The sequence below is a fragment of the Lonchura striata genome, chromosome 4, assembly GCF_050655825.1.
Source record: "Lonchura striata isolate lonStrDom1 chromosome 4, ASM5065582v1, whole genome shotgun sequence".
NCBI classification, from domain to species: Eukaryota; Metazoa; Chordata; class Aves; order Passeriformes; family Estrildidae; genus Lonchura; species Lonchura striata.
The window spans coordinates 17692671-17709823 of NC_140706.1; the positions used below are offsets into that span (position 1 = coordinate 17692671).

Consider the following 17153-nt stretch of genomic DNA (forward strand, 5'->3'; position numbering starts at 1 on the left):
TAGAATAGAATAGAATGTAATATCATTAATATATAATCTATTTCGTATATATATATGTATGTATGTATGTATGTATATGTGTGTGAGTACGATTATGTATATATATATTTTTTTAGTATAGAAAAAGAAAAAAAGAGAGAGAGATTAAAATCATTGATGTAAATTGTACCAGAAGCAGCAATTGTCTTTTTGCATGGCCAGGGGCATATTCTTTTTACTTATTATTCCAGCTTCTTTGTGAAATACCAATAGCTGTACTTGGCATTGTACAATGCCAATGCATCCTCTAGGGAAAAGAGCAGGCATTGACAGGGAGGCAGGGGTAAATAGACTGTGCCTTGAGCGGCACAAAGGCAGTGGAAGCAGGAGCGCTGCTGTTTTTCCCGTATCTTTCCCGGCCATGGCGCGGACGGCGCTCGCCGGCGCGCCCGGGCTGCAGTGCGCGCACGGCCCCGCTGGAGGGCGCTGGAGCGCGCCCGCAGCGCGGCCGAGCAGCGAGTCCCGGGCGCGTCCGAAACGGGCGCTCCCATCACCGCGCCCGGCCTGCCGCACTCGCGTGACCGCCCGCTGCACGCCGCCCGCGGGAGCGCGCCGAGCCGCGCGCCTCGTGCTGCCATTCCACCGCGCCACCTTCGGAGCTGAAGGGCTCCTTAGGGGATAAACTGGGAGATCTGCTGCAAGAATCGTGATGTTAAAGGCAGGGCTTTGAGGATGCCACTTAAAGGGACTTTACCTGGCACTAGAAGCATCCCCGCAGAAAGCAAGGTGATTGAAGTGAGCACAGCCTGCCTGAACATCTGCACATGCAATAGCTACCCAGGATACCACAGTCAGGAAACGCTTCTGATCACTTTTAACTTACAGTGTTTTAAATGGTGCTATTTGCCTTTAGAAAGCTGTCAAACAACCCTGAGTTCATAATTATAGCTTTGCTTTGAGAAGCAGTCAGTTATACAGCAGCCTAGTAGACAAAGAAATGCTAACACTCTCTTTGTATTTGGGGAAGACGTGGGATACGGACCCAGACTTCCTCTATTTATTCCCTTTGCTTTTCCTAAGCTGTTCTTAACGGGACACCTGCTGCAGCAAATGAGAAAGCATCAGAGGAAGAGCAAATGGAAATGTTGCAGTGCAAAGTATGGTTAATAATATTTTTTAATGCATGCGGAGAAATATTAAATTAAAAAAATTAATGGAGGTCAAAAGCCAGCTTCTAATTCTCTTCAGGCAAAAGGAAGAATTTATTAAAAAGCAGAAAAGGTATCCACAGAGAAAAATTCCCCATTCACTTTATGTACATGAAATATAGACATCATCTTGACATTCAGCTGATGAAAGAGAAGGAAAGACACTGAAATTACCACTCACAGTAGCCATATTTTTGGAGGAGGGACAATCTCAGCACACTGTGCTTGACACAGGATGTTCTAGAGATCTGTTAAAGTTTGCAGAGTGCCATTTCCTAAGAAATCTTTCTACAGAACCAGCTTTCATCATGCCGTATCTTCAGTACACATAATCTTGGCATGGCATTATTTTACACAGTGCAGTTAGCTGAAAATCTGAAGATAGGATATCCAGATCTTCTGACTGTATGGATTTGACACAAAAAAAAATGGGAACATAGAGGAAAAGAAGCATGCATCAAATGTGCCTTTTGTTACTGGAGGCATCTTTTCTGCTGACAAAAATATTTGTTTAAGTTTTTGCATCAAGATAAGATCCAGGTGTAGCTGATCAAATAACCTAAAGCTGCCTGATGACTAAAAAAATTCCCCGAAAGCACCCTAAGTATATTTTCATTTTCTGTGTTCTGTGTGCTGAAAACATGGTTCTCAGTATGGTTCACCTGCATGACCTGTGAGAGGACAGAAAAAAGAAGATTATTTGAATCAGTTGATATATTTTATAGAGAGAGTTTTCAGAGGGAAAAGTAATATGTGTTTTTAAAATGTCACAGTTCTGCTGCTGCTAAAGGCAATTGCAAACCTCCATAGTTTTCTCCCAGAAACATGCAAAAAAAAGGTTGGGCACTGCTTGGATGTTCCATAAGCTTTGGAAATAAGAGATCTTGTAGAGGCTTTGGACAGGTGCCTCTGCACATGGGTGAATTTCAGGCAACAAATCAGGACACTTGTCTCAAACACAGGATTTTAGGTTTTTCTGGTTCTTTTTGTATTTTTACATGTAGTTTTTTTGTATTAAATTCCTGTGCCTCACCAGTCTTTTAAAATCTGACATTATTTCCCCTGGTATTAACCCCCAATTTATAATTTGCTCAAGACTGCACAAGGTTTCATCCTGGGAGTAGGTTTTTTCCTTTACCCATTTCCTTAAAAACATAATTATTTTTTTGTAGGACTTTTCTGTGATCAGAGGTGTTCCTGGCTTCATGAACACACAGGAAAATGAGTATCTTACATTATAATTATAATTACAAACAATTAAATCTGAGATTTGAGACTAGGACCAGACCTTTAAGAGTCAAGAAACAACTGCCAAGAAACAGAAGGAATTGCAAGTAGCACTCCAAGTTCAGTCATGAATAAAATTTACAATACGACTGAAGGGCAAGTCTATAATTTTCACTTTCTTCTTTGGCTTGTATTATTTAAAAAGTTATGTTTTAAATCTAAAAGGATAAGGTCTGCATTCATTACCTTACAACATCTTTAGCAGGACCTTTTGTCTCTAGCTCAGTACTGTGCCAGCACAGTTACACAGCTCCTGCCCTGGAGCTGGCTTCTGCTTTGGCACTTCAGAGTGCAGAGGGAATATTCCACTATGTAGGCATCTCATGGAGGTGTATGCATTCTCCACCACCTTTTCAGTCTCTGGATAGCCTCACCCCAAAATACTGAACTGAAGGCTATTATCTAGCTAATCGGCAAACAGACGTTTCTCCACAAAAATTATCTGAAGAGGTATTCATACCAGGCTCCCTGCAAATATTCTAATGCAATCTGTTGTGTAAATATTACAGCTGGGGCTGAGAGGGAACGCGTGTGCATTGTAAGCGATGATAAAGCTGGAGCCTCAGCCTGGATGTGTGCAGCTGTATTCCCAAAGGGAGCCTTGGACAAGGGCAGTGGGAAGCTGGGAGCATCACCAGGGATGTCATGGGCATTTTAGGGCACAAGGAAGTGATCTGAAATCACTCCTCTATGGCATTTTCCAAACAAACAGTAACTCTTGATGGTTTTCTGCTTCTGCAGCATTGCACCTCACAAAAACTCTAGACTATACCTAATTTTTATGTACTGAGTGCTTTTTCACAAACAAGGCACTTTTGCACTTTCATGGTTTATCAGTATCTGAAGGTGTGATGTCAGATTAATAACCAAAACCAGGCTAATTTTATTTTATGTCTATTTTCCAGCATCAGTGGAAATGTGTCAGACAATGAGATGAATACCATATATGCCAACAATACAATTCATTAATATTTTACTTGGCTTTTGTGTAGTTTCAGAAAGCAACGGCAAAGTCTTGCAATCTGCTTTCTGCATAGACCCTCTGTCAAGCAACTCTAGGTTGCAGAGTGAAATGGTCCAGGAACAAAAAGTCAGGCAGCAAAAACAATATAGAAGAGGAATGCACTTTGTAAAGGAGCTACTTTTGTCCCACATAAGAGATACTCTTCCTGGCTCCAGTCCAGAGACAGGGTGCTCCTGCTGCAAGACCCAAAATATTTTGTGTATCTCACTTTTTGCACATGGCATTGAGAGCAGGAGGGACAGCTGTGTTCTGCTGCCAGTGATACAGAAAAATATCCAGAGAAAGGAAATGCCAAATGGGTCACCTCAGGGCCTGATGGTGCTGTTGACCTCAGGAGTCATGATTATTTCAGTGGGCCCTGTGCACTGAGGTAGTGCCAGAAGCAAAATGCATGTTCCAGCTTTGGAACATATGAGAATATAAAACCTGAGTTTCATTTCTGAAAGAGGCAAGGATGTCCTTGGTTTGGGCAATGTGAAGAAAAAAGAAAGGTAGAGTAAATCATAGTTACAAACTAATTGTGTCTGCATGTGCATTGATTTTGTATGTGTATGAGTGTGTGTACAAGCTTTCCTGTTAAACTGCAGGCTATGAAACTGTCCCATTTCATTACCCTGGAATATTATTTTAAAATACTGTCTTGTCCCAGTTTTGAATTGTATAACTCTTATCAATCAAATAGAGGCAAGGAAGTCTTTAACCTTGAAAGTTGTAAATATGAAGAGGAAGCATGCTTAGTCATCTAACCCAAAATCTGCAAATACAGTATTGGTGGGGCATTATTGATACTCATCCTTTTCCAGCTATTGGAGTGCCTATTTTCCTTTATTCTAAAAAAGTAGACATATGGAGTGTTCTGTCTGGCCTCAGCTATTATCACATTTCATTGCCTCCTGCATCAGCTTTTCACCCTCTCAGCTGGGGGTTTTGTTTATTTGACAGACCCGCAACAAGATCATAAAACTTATTAGTATGGGAAGAGCCCTAGATATCAGTGCTGCACCTGAACAGGGATGGGTTACTCTGGTGTTAAGTAACTTGTGATAAAACACTGGACCCATTTACAGCATTTTTATGTATGAAGGTCACTGAACCCCCCCCCAAACTAAAGTTATAGTTTTGGATATTTGCTTTATATTTCAGTAGCCTAGCTTCAGAGTGGAAGGTTTTGTTGCCGTTTGCTATTGGGTTGGTTTTTGTGGACTGCTTTAGATCTTTGTCATTTCCTCCCATGCTAAACCTGTTTTCTCAATAAGAAAAAAGGTAAAGCACATAATTTTAAAAATAGTTTTCATTATAATGTTGTCGTGATTTAGTCCCAGCCAGCAACTAAGCCCCACACAGCCTCACACTCACTCCCCTCAGTAGAAAGGGGGAGAGAATTGAAAGAGCACCAGCAAGAAAACTCATAGACTGAGGTAAAGACAACTCAACAGGTAAAGAAAAAGCCACACACCGAGCCAAGCTAAACAAAGAATTCCCTTACCACACCCTATTGACAAGATGTTCAGCCATCTCCAGGAGAGCAGGGCTCCACCTCAAATGATGGTGGCTTGGGAAGACAAATGCCACTCCCCCAAGTGTTCCACCCTTCTTGCTTCTTCCTCGAGCTGTATATGCTGAGTATGATGCCACAGGGTATGGAATATCACTTAGGCCAGTTGGGGTCAGCTGTCCCAACTGTCCCCTCAAACTTCTTGTGTATCTCCAGCCTTCTCACTGGTGGGGTGGAGTGGGAAGCAGAAATAGCCTTGGCTGTGTGTCAGCCCTGCTCAGCAATTGCTAAAACATCCTTTTGTTATCAACCCTGTTTTCAGCACAAATTCAAAACATAGCCCCACACTAGCTACTATGGGAAAAAATGTAGAATTCTTGAAGAAAAATTATTCCAACTTCTAAGTATTTCAAATAACATTAAAGGTGTTCCTCTGTTAAACTATGTAAACTAAAAATTATTCCAAACTTAATGTCCAAGGTGTCCAAATTATTTTCTATTTTGGAAATGCCTTTCTTTTGTTTTGAGGTTACAAAATATTCTGAAGTACTTCAGGAAAAAAAAATTACTCTTTTCCTTCCAAAGCCCCCAGACTGTAGCTTCATTCTGTCCTAGGCTAAAACAGTTGCCCATGACATTTCCTTGGCAGTTCCTTCCACACCAGAGGTAAGGAGTTCCTTCCACACCAGAGGGAAGGTTCCTCCCATGGGCACATCCCAGCAGCCCTCGGTCATGGGAGAGTCATATCAACAGCCCTCCTCAAGGTTTAAGTTGAACACCTCTAACAAACTTATATACACCTCAGTCTATCCCTGATGATGTTTTATTTTAGTCTGTATAACCCTGACCATACTAAAATGAGTTTCCCACTCAGAGTGAAAAAGACCTTATATTTTGTCTTTAATTCCTGACCTCCCCAATAGTTTCTCATTTTATGTTATTTGTCTTTAATGTTTTATAATCTTACATTCTATACAATTATTATCTACTGATTATATAATAGACTATGTTCAAAGAAGGGCAATGATCCTGATAAAGGATCTGGAGCATAAGTCTTTTGAGAAGAGACAGAGCTGGAGTTGTTTAGCCTAGAGAAAAGGAGGCTCATAGGGGACTTTATCACTCTGTACAACTGCCTGAAAAGAGGTAGTGAGGTGAGGGTCTCTTCTCCCAGGTAACAAGTGATAAGACAAGGTGAAATGGTCTCAGATTGCACCAGGGGAGGTTTAAATTAGATATTATGAAAATTTTCATCACTGAAAGGGTTATCAAGCATTGGAACAGGATGGCTAAGGAAGCTGGGGAGTCACTGTCCCTGGGATATTTAAAAGATGTGAAAATATGGAGCTCAGGAACACAGGTTAGTGGTGGACTTGACAGTGCTGATTTAATGGTAGGCCTTGATGACCTCAGACCTCATCCCCAACCAAAATGATTCTATGAGTGTATGATTCTATTATGTACAAGGAGTTCCAGCATTTTTTTTTTCATTATTTGCTAGTTAAGTATTCTTTTGTGCCTTTCTTTGTTATAGGCAATTATGCGGCCTTTGAAGCCACACTGACTTGACTGTCTTTCTTTAACCCCCTCTCCCTGAACAAACTGCCCACACACATGCACACAAATACAAACCCTTACCTTTAGTCATTTCTTCATGTCTTGAGGTCATAGATTATTTTACTTTGGGGTTTTTTTTCCCATCAGCTATTGGTAAATGAATGCTATTAATGTCAGGTGAAATACCTTCCTCTCTCTTTGTAAATTGGATTGCCTATGACAATAGACTCATGGAAATTTCATCTGTTTTATTTCTTTTTCATGGTAGAGTCCTTTATCATATTAGCACAAAGAAGGAGTTACAGGTTAATTAGGTAATTTTGTTGTGACAGTTTAGTCAACTGCATTTGGATTTTGGCATTGCCTAGTGAGTTTTATGAATTTCCCTCTTTTGTTCTCCAGGGTAGAATTCTATGTTCTTCATGTGTGTCAATTTGCTTTTTATGATCTCGGCAGGTAGGCAGCACCAGAGAAGGGAAATAAAGTGATTTGGGGATATTCTTTTTTACCACTTTGCAAAAATGGCTGCCTAGCATTTATTGCCCGCCCTGCAACCTACTACTTACATAAATGACCTAATTTTAAAATAGTAATTATTACTGTTGAATATCTAGAATCTTCCACTAAGTGGAATTATCTTAAATTCTCAGATCAAACAGAATTACATAAAAACTCCAAGGTAAATGCTAGAACTGAATCTAAGCAGGAACCTCAGATATACATATAAATTAGCATCCCTTGATTGAGTTCTCTTACTTAGACTTCAAGTAAAAAACCTTTTTTAGTAAATAAATACTTATACCTCCAACAGCGGTGTGTTAATATAAAACATTTCTAAATAAGAATACCCATGTCCAAAATGCCCATGTCCATCCCAAGGAAATTATAAAATTATGTAGCTTAAACCTTTGTCTGTATCCTTTTGCAATGACTTGTGATTTCATTTGGCACATTAATGTTTGTTTTTAAAAGCTGATTGTTTCCCATTTATAAGAAATAATAAGAGTGTTTCAATTTGACTCATTTTTATTTATTAGGACTGTCTTAGCTTCTCAATTATATCCACAGTTCCTCTTCAGATTTGAAAAAATACTGATCAGGAACACAACTTGCCCAATGCAGCACAGGAAAAGAGACAGACACAATATGAGTTCATAAGTGATGGCAAAAAAGAAACTGTAGGATGTTTTCCCTGTATACCTGTTTGATGACACATTTGTTGAATTATGTTTACTTAGCTTGTTGGATTTGTTTGTACTTTGTGTTTTGTTTTGGTTTGTGGTTTGTTTTTGTTTGTTCGTTTTTTTTAGAAACTGGCTAAAATTTCAACAGGAAAAATAAGAGCAGGGATTTTAATAAATTGCATTGTTCATATGTAATCTTACAGGCAAAGTCCTCTAAGGTATTTAATAAAGTAGGCCAGAGAACTCTCCTTTGTGGATAAAACTGTGTTGCAAGTTCCAAGATGTTGGTGAGATAGATCTATTACATTATTAGCTCTGGGGTAAGGTTTCCCAGTGCTGCTAAATATGCTCAATTTAAATTCTATATTATATCACTCTGTCTGAATAATTTTATATCTATATTTTACTTTTAAATGCCTAGCTGACTCATGTATTTTAAAGAATTATAAACATATTTTTACAAAAAATTATATACAACTTTATGTTACCTTTGTTGTTTATTACATTTAACTAGAATAAAAGTGGATTGAGGCCAAGGTTAAAACCAGAGGTTGCACTATATTTACATTTTGTTCAATACCAGCACTTAAGAATAGCAGCCAAGCATTTAAAAATAGGCTGAAGGGGATGAAGAGATTTAGAGGGGAATGCCTGGCTGTCTCAGAAACTACCAGGTGAGTCATGGTTCTGCTGCTGTGGTGAGCTCTGGGCAGGGAAATTGGTACGACTGAGCTCAGGGAAAGGAGACAGCAAAATACAGAGACAGAGGAAGGCTGTATTTCAATTGTGCTAAGAAATCCTCCCCACTCTGAGCTGCATCTACAGAGCCTCCCAGGACCTCTGCAGATCAATACAGGACGCTGGCACAAGCCTGCAGATTTCCCTGGCAGCACTAGGACTGTCAAGGTCAGAACTGGTCAGTGGCTCAGACACTGCCTCCAAATCATTTATCTCCCCTGTCCCAGAGGGTAGGGACAAGGCAAACTCTTCTGTGTGGCCATTTTCCAATACTCTTGCAGACCACTGAACATAGCAGTACTCAGGGAAACCACACGGTAAGCAATTTGTGTTACTTGTCCCCAGAAGGGCAACAGGGAACAACATACTGTAGTTGTGCCAAACCACCATGACATGAAGGCAATCTTATAAATTCATAGGGTTGGATTTAGGAAATCTTAAGTGAAATATCTTTCTTTGCTTTTGAATACCAGTGGAATTGGTGCTCATGGAAGTAGCATTGGTTCTGACAGTGGAAGCTTTTTTCCTTCAATATTTTCAATGTGAGTTATTCCCACAGAGACTATTTTCTTCAGGTAAAACTCTAATCTCTGTACAGTAAACTGAGTAAGATGGCATTTCTGTTGAGAAAAGACTATATATAAATTTAGCATTCTAGCAAGACTTGGGCTCTGGTAAGAATACTGCTTTCTTACCCAAGCTGACTCTCACTCTCAAAAAATACACTCAATCTCTTTTTCTGTACTGAATTATTTCAGATTACTGCCCAAAGATGGTTATGCTTTTGCTGAAAACAAACAAAGAGGCTGACAGCTAAAATACGTGTTCAGACTGGTCCAGGTAAAATGGCATCTGCAAGAAAATCCAGCCAAAAACAACCCCCCAGACTCCCACCTAAGTCTCAGAAAAGTGCTTTAATCCAGCTGCCTACATCCAGGGTCTTGAATAATGATAAATGTGAGTTCCTTCAGACACTAACTTTCAAGTCCAAAATGACCCCTGCTTTCTAAGTCTATATCAAATGGAATAAAGGGCATCTTATACTTGAGTAGAAATTAAATAAGTTCCCTCTTGCCTTATACTTCATGTTGTTATCACATAATAATTTTTCACTTCCTAGGGCTGCTAGTGGTTAATTCAAATTTTTTTTTCCATCTTTGTCTTTTTTCTCCTTTGTTCCAAGGGGCTCATTCCCCTCAGGTAATGCCAGTATCGAGTCAAAGTGTCATTCAAGCTCACAGAGTCACACATCTTCAGCTGGGAGGTGGGTGTGATTATCCAATTACCTTTTGACATTTCCATCATCTCCTTTGCTACCTAGGTACAATAAGTTGGGCATTTCAATATCTGTCCATCCTCACTTTAAACCTGTTTTGAAAATACAAAAGAACCTTAAGTGATCTGTCCACAGCATTGAAATACCAACTTTAGTGGACACTTTGAAAACTCAAAGGCTTTATAAGATGAATAGCAAACTGGGGATGACAGCTCCTGTGGAGCCATTATTGAATTACAGCAGTGACGACTGCGTTGCTTTGGATTTAGATAAAAGACTCCATGCAAGACAAATGGTAGGAGGACATCAAACAAGACTGTGTCCATGCAGTGACAGAAGTAATCCAATTGAAGAAGCTGTTGGTTTCCTCAAGGTAACTTACTATTTCTTCTTAAGTAATCTATATTAAGGAACTAAAAATTGTATATTCATCTTCCATTTACACTTTTCTCTAAAAATACTGCTTCTAGTTGTCAAATATAATTTTTGCTGGAACTATTTGCCAGAAAGGAAATACCAGTATCAGATGTTAATTATTTCTGCATTTGTGTTTTATTTAACCATAATGTCACTGTACCTAAATGTTATAGATTGAGAGTTACAATCAATACTGACCAGGTGAAGAGATTAGTCAGCAAATGAGTAACACAGATACCAGCAGGAAGCACTGTGCACTCAAGACAACAATGAATACAAAGAGTGCAGATAAACATCACCTTCATTTAGATGAAAGCTGATTCTAGAGCATTTCCACTATCTCATTAATAATTCACTAACCTTTTGGAACCTATGCTACATAAGCATAATAATGTAGATCTTGAATAAGTGTCAAGATGTGACATGAAGTAGCTTTGTACAATACCATAGAATTTGGGATTAACTGACAGCTATACAAGCTGTACCCTGGAAAGATACAGATGTTCATTTAACTTCTTGTAGAAAGTTTACATTGGCATGTGAGTTTTGCCATTCCCAGTTACTGTGCCTCAAGCCTTACGTTCAATGGATCTGTATCACTCGAGCCACCTTTATTAATAAGAAGCTAAAAAGGGAGGGAGATACACCCTGTAAGAACACACAGTGCACTCCAACTGGGAATGGCCATTCAGCCCACAGGGCTGGACTACAACTTTTCTGGGGCAGATCTGACTGAAATGTGTATAATGCTGTCAGCAGGTCTTTAAGGCACACTGGTTCACTCCACAGATCCACTTTTATTTGACTGTTATAACAACTAACAGAGACAAAGAATTATTCTCTTAGAGCACAACCACAAATGAAGGTTAGTATTTAGTGTACCGTAGCTTCTTAAAAGTGTATTTTTGCAAAATGTGGGCATTTTATGGATGTGAAGTGATTAAATACATTTACACACAGACAACGGCATAGAAGCATATAACATGTCTAATAATTCAGATTTTTTTCTATCTGCCTTTCTTGTATCCTATTTTGTATCACTTTGCAACTTGCTATGCTTGCTTTATATTTTGGATCGGGTCTAGTTATCGTCTTCATATTTTCCACTGTTATCCAATATGTCTCAGCATATTTTTCTCTCTGCCTTTCTCTTCTCCCTTTCTTCCCCAAGCTCTTCTTATTAAACATAGAGTAGATTAAATTGATATTAAAATGAATAACCTTCAAAGAATATGTTCCTCTTTTCCTGGTCCTTCCACTTCTGCCTCCCACACAAACTGCCTGACAGACAGATCATGGCCAGCTATCATGAGAGATTTTACCTGGGTTGCACCTTGCCAGGAGTCATGGTCCAAAATCCCTCCTCACCCTGATACAGCATTTTCTGGATGAAACTTTAATCTAAATGCCAAGGCATGTAATTTCCTTAAAACCATACCCAGATTCAAATGACATTAGAACAAAAGGAGTCTTTAGCCTGTCATCCCCTCACAATGAGAAAAGGACTCCCAAATCCAAAGAGTTTTGGGGAAAAAAACCCGAGCAGCAAATTTTTTGCATAATCAAGAAATAGATCCCCTACACCCCACCTTCAAATTCCTAATTTAATGTGTGCATGTGAGTCTCTGAACTCCTTGCAGTGATCTTGGTCTCAAGAGGAATTATCCGCATCTGCTCCTTTCCTTTCAGGATATTGTGAGCAATATAGCAAAGAATCTAAAAGCTGAGTTTGTTCCGAGCAGATTCATTGAAAAGAACAGGTTTCAATAAACTAAACTTAAAAATAGCTTCAATAGTGTCTAATCTGTGATTCCTGCTTGGCACTGATAATTAGGACAAAAAAAAAAAAAAAAAAAAAAAAAAAAAAAAAAAAGACAGAAACTAGCATGATTGATCTCAATGAAAACAGTTTTGTTTTGTTCCCCCTCAGAATTCTACTTTGCATGATTACTTGCAGTATTTTTCCATCTTCATTTTTACTTTCCAGAATTGGCTAGTTTGTCTGAGACCCAAGTAACTACTGAATTCAATTGCCAGCCTAGGGATAAGCTTCAAATTAATTTTTTCTCACTTACTCTTTTTCACCCATGCCCTGATTGGAACAAAGCTGCCATTCTCATTGTAGAGCTGTTACTGTTAATTATCCTCATCCTCTGTCTGATCCAGGCAGCACTTTAGCCCTGGCTGGGAGGGTGGAACACTTGGCACCAATGTGGTGAGCCAGTTGGAGAATGAAGAAACAAACAGGCTCTGTCTCTGAAAATACAGGGTTGGGGTGTACAGCCCCCCTGACTTCACCTGAATTTACAGCTGCTCAGCATCTCAAGAAAGCAGGGCACAACACCTATCTTTATGTCTTGTTGCCAAAAGCCAGAGACCTACAGGCTGAAGCTCTTTTCTCCCCTGTAGGAAATTACACATGCAGAACATCATCCATAGGGAACCACATGGTTTTCCTTAACATTCACATGTTCGCTGCTCCTTGAATATGAGGAGCTGTAAGGAGGATAAAGTCAGGTACCTTCTGAATCCCTTTTCAAATAATCATTTGGAAAGCAGAAATTTGTTTTGTTTCCTACTGCAGAGGAATCCACCTCTTTGCCCCCCCCCCTTTTTTTTTAAATGCTCATTTTATCTGTGACAGTCCTCTTCCTCTAAAGTAAATTTCTGATGTGGATTTATTATTTTGGATTTATTCTTCCTGCTGACTCCTACCTGATTGAGTTCTTCTGATCCAAAGAATGAACAGAAACTCCCTGAAATTCCTCTGCAGTTTTCTCTCTGGGAAACAATATAAAAAAAAAAAAAAAAAAAAAAAAAAAAAAGAAGGAAGGAAGGAAAGAGAGAAAGAGAGAAAGAAAGAAAGAAAGAAAGAAAGAAAGAAAGAAAGAAAGAAAGAAAATAATCAGACCAACATCACTCCACTATCCCCAATTCCAAAAATAAGATAAGATAAAACCAAATAAAATAAAATAAGAAGAAACAAACCACCTCAAAACCAGTGTCAAATGCAGATCTTGAAAGCATATGTTGATTCCACAGTACAAAGTCACTTTAAATCTCCTAGTCCCTCATTTCCACTCCCCAAGAGGAATCAAACCAAACAGAGAACAGCTTACATTGCCAAAACCTGGGAGCTTGTTGTAAGAATAACTAGTTCTTGACATTTGAAATTTCTCTGGTTCAAACATTTTTTGATCTTTCTTATTAGCCCTGTGTCTTGAGAAATAAAAATATGATAATCAGAAAGTACATAATTGGGTTCAGGGTATTCTGTGGTCACCCTTTCTGGCTCTGGAGATAGAGGCACTTTGAAAGATTATGTGTGGATATCTGGAATTTATTCTGCACAGTCCGTGAAATGACAGATCTTTTTTCTTAATTACACCAGCTCTCAGTCTAACACCTGTAGTTAACCATTCAGTCCTAGGAATCTCTTCTGATACCCTTTATTATTCCACCAGGAACACAGCAGCCAAATGGCACGTGGATGCTGAGGGGTTTACTGGCACAGACATGGAGGCTGCCCCGCATCCCCACAATGGCACTTTTCCACCGCCGCCTCCCCAGGCTCCCAGCTCAGAGGGGCCATCTGCAGAAGGAGCCACCACACTTGGGAAGCATTATGGACTGACAGCTATAGTGTTACAAAGTGTTTGGAGAGAAATAAGCGTGCCATAGCCAACCCTCACAAGCTCTAATTAGCTGTTTTTGGGAGCAGCACTTGGTGGCTGGAGCAGCCCCGTGCATCCCCAGAGCAGTCGGTGCCATGGGGTGCCAAATCCCCATCCATACAGCCCAGCCCAGGGATGGGGACTTAAACCTCCACCCTCCTTAAATCTCCACCCAGACCCCTGCTGAAGCAATGAAGCACATGCAGAAGGTTTTCCACAAGCTGGGTTTATTGAGCTGTGTTACAGGAAAATACAGCTCAGACAGCCCCACTGCAGCCAAAACAATCTGTCATTTTTAATTCTTCCTGTCACCTCATTAGGTATATAGCTGGAGTGACAGTAAAAAACCTGAACAACAAAAAAACACCAACATCAAAACCCAGAATACGTTTCCACAACTCCTACTCAGAGTTTAACATAAATATGAAGGCAGCAAAAGATTCATCGACCAAACATATGTGACTTGGTGCTATATATAACAAAGTGACATGCAGAATGGTCTCAATAGGGATATAAAGCAATTAAAATAACTGAGCTTTAAAGCATTGTACTATAACATAAAAGGTCATCCCTATAAACATGAAAAATATGACCGTGGCTTTTTCCTACATACAGGCACACTAATACCTAGCTAGAGGCTCCATTCTGAAAGGTAATCTTTAAAAATCTCTGAAAACATGCCATGTCTTGTATCATTCTCCCTCAGACCATGTCTTTTCATCAATGGTTAATATTCTAAGTGAGCACAATAGGAAACATTATTGAGGCCAACTATCTGTCAGAAGAAAATACTGTACTAAGTACAAAATATTTACCCTGTGCATACACATGATAGTGAAGGAAACCCTGTTAACCTTCTGTGAAAATGAAAAGCCTTTCTTTTTTTTCTCCTAGAGCTTGCTTGTTCTCACATTAATGCATTAAAGTTGTATTCCAATGGAGACTGCAGAGAGTACATTTTGAGGACTCTGATAATTTTTGTAGTAACACTCTGAGTTTGTGATAATAATGTTTATGCACAGATGTAAAGAATGTGCTGACAGATTAAAAAGGAGTCAGCTGGTGTTCGCACAGTGTTCATTTTTATTTAAGGGTAGGACAAAAAAGAAAGAAAAAAAACGTACTACACCTGGCTGTGAACAAACAGCTTTTACAGAAGTGGAAGTAGTTTGGTGTGTTGCAAGTCCCTAAACCCTTCCTGCATTAATTCAAAAATTCAAGTTATGGACACATCAGAAAATCACAAGGTTTTATTTTTACTGCAATTAGAGAATTCACTTTGACTGGTTTTCCTACCAATATTAAAAGGAATCTTAGCCCAGACAGCAGTATTAAGTAACGAAGTGTTAAAAAAAAAAAAAAGAGTTCATTTGTTGCAGATAAAATCCTCACTATGGAGACCTTTCTTCCTTACATATTTAGACTATACACACATTCCAATTGTACTTGTAATGTTGTAATGCCCCCAGAGGTGTCTTGAAGGGTAGTGAATGTATAAATGTAGCATATGGCAATAGGTATCCTCTATTTCTTCATATGCAATTATAGAATTTTGAAGCTAATTGATGTACTGAAACCTCATATTTTACAATTCTGTAGCATGGGAAAAGATGACAGGTAATGTCATTTTCTCTCCAGACAATCAGAGACACTGCCCTGATCAATACCTGCAGAAGTATGCAGCAGCTACCTCTGGAGGAAGCATACTGATTCAGGTAGGAAAAAAAAGAAAACACAAAGAGAAAAGGAGAAGCAGCAAAAAAAAAATATTCGGTTGGAAGAAATACTCATTTGGAAAGCTGAATCATGCAGAAACTGTCAACTTCACAACAGACTCCACAATTGCAATGGGTAACCTGAAGCCATACTTCCCTTTTCTGACGGATTTGCCTTTCAACCTAATTACAGCAGGAGCTGAATGATCAGATGTCCCTTGCTCCTTTTGAAAAATGACTGGGGAAACTCCATGTAATCAGAAGGTATTTAGGATTTCCATTGACTTTCAATTTTCTTGGTTCATCTGTTCCCTTTCAGAACGTTTGATGCTAGTCTGTTCTAAACTGTATGTTGAATTTGCTTTAATCAGATGTCTTTGTAGCAGGCATTAGGTCATTTACTGTTTGATTTTTTTCTCTGAAAATACAGGTTTTCTTAGTTTCAAAAGTGTCCTTTGAAGAAACCTGTCATACTCCAGATAGAGGAAAAGGGGAAAAAAAAAAAAAGAGAGAAAGAGAAGAGGGCGAGGGAGGGAAGTAAGGAGCAGTCCTTTAATTCTGTTCTTGCCTCACAGCGGTGGTGGGGAATTGTGGAATTGTGCAGTTGTGAGTGTCACCCTTTTGTACCCAACACTGCCCCCCCATGCTCCTTTCTCTGGTGATCTGGGCTCATTCACTGAAGCTGATTAGCATGAGCAGCACTCAGTATTCAAGTAGACAATTAAATGCTCCTTCTAGTTTTACACTTTCTGTCTGTGGAGCTTCCCGCAGCTTTGCTGCCCTGGAACTCTCAAACCCCCTTCCTATTCCATACCTGTTCCTGCATTTAGAGACTCAATCTTAATGTCACCTTACTCCCCTCCCCAGATTTTCAGCTCCTCATCCAACCCCACCTTTCAGTTGGCCATTGCAGCCACCCAAAACTCCAGCCTCTTGAACTGCCTTTGTCTGACTCTTGAACCAGAAGTCCTGCTTCTCACAAGGATATTCTAAATTACACATTCAATGAAAAACCACTTAACCAAGGCCTGTGGTGAGGAGCAGTCTCACACAAGTCAGTGAATATAGTTTGGCTTAGGTGGGCTGAATTTCTATTCAGAATGGCGAGCCTGTCTCCAATGCCTGCAGAAGAGCCCAGGATAAATATGCTTCTTAGCTCCTAGCTAGCAAGCCTCAATGAGGTGACTAAAGTCAAATCTCTATTTGCCTTTAAAGTTTATCTTGAAAGAGTATGTTAAACTAGAAAAGTTTGCTGCTATACTTGGCAGTGAGAACTTCTATGAAAATCCTCTGTCCAAAAAAAATACAGTACACTGTAAAAGATGTGTCTGCTTTTTAGGGGGAACTCTCCCTTATATTTAAAATTCAAAAATAGTAGTGTGTTCTGAACACCATCAAAAAAAAACAAACCATAAACCATCTTGAAAATCTATTTTAATTGTTCTAATACACATTTCTAAAATTAATATCTCCTTACTTGGATTATGAAGCAGTAGGAGCTGTGGTACTGTTTGGGACATGGAAAGAATAAATTGTGTAATGCCAACAGAAAAGGTGCTGAGGTAGCTGGTAATTGACAGAGTTAATGAAGTATGTTAA

At 39.3% G+C, this 17153-nt stretch overlaps 1 long non-coding RNA gene across 1 annotated transcript; it reads left to right on the forward strand.

Moving 5' to 3' along the window:
- Positions 1–5696: 5696 nt before the first annotated feature.
- LOC146767551 (uncharacterized) lies at positions 5697–12993 on the forward strand. The gene is made up of 2 exons (XR_014954749.1): positions 5697–9736; positions 10018–12993. It is a non-coding gene; the product is annotated as an uncharacterized LOC146767551 (long non-coding RNA).
- Positions 12994–17153: the final 4160 nt, after the last annotated feature.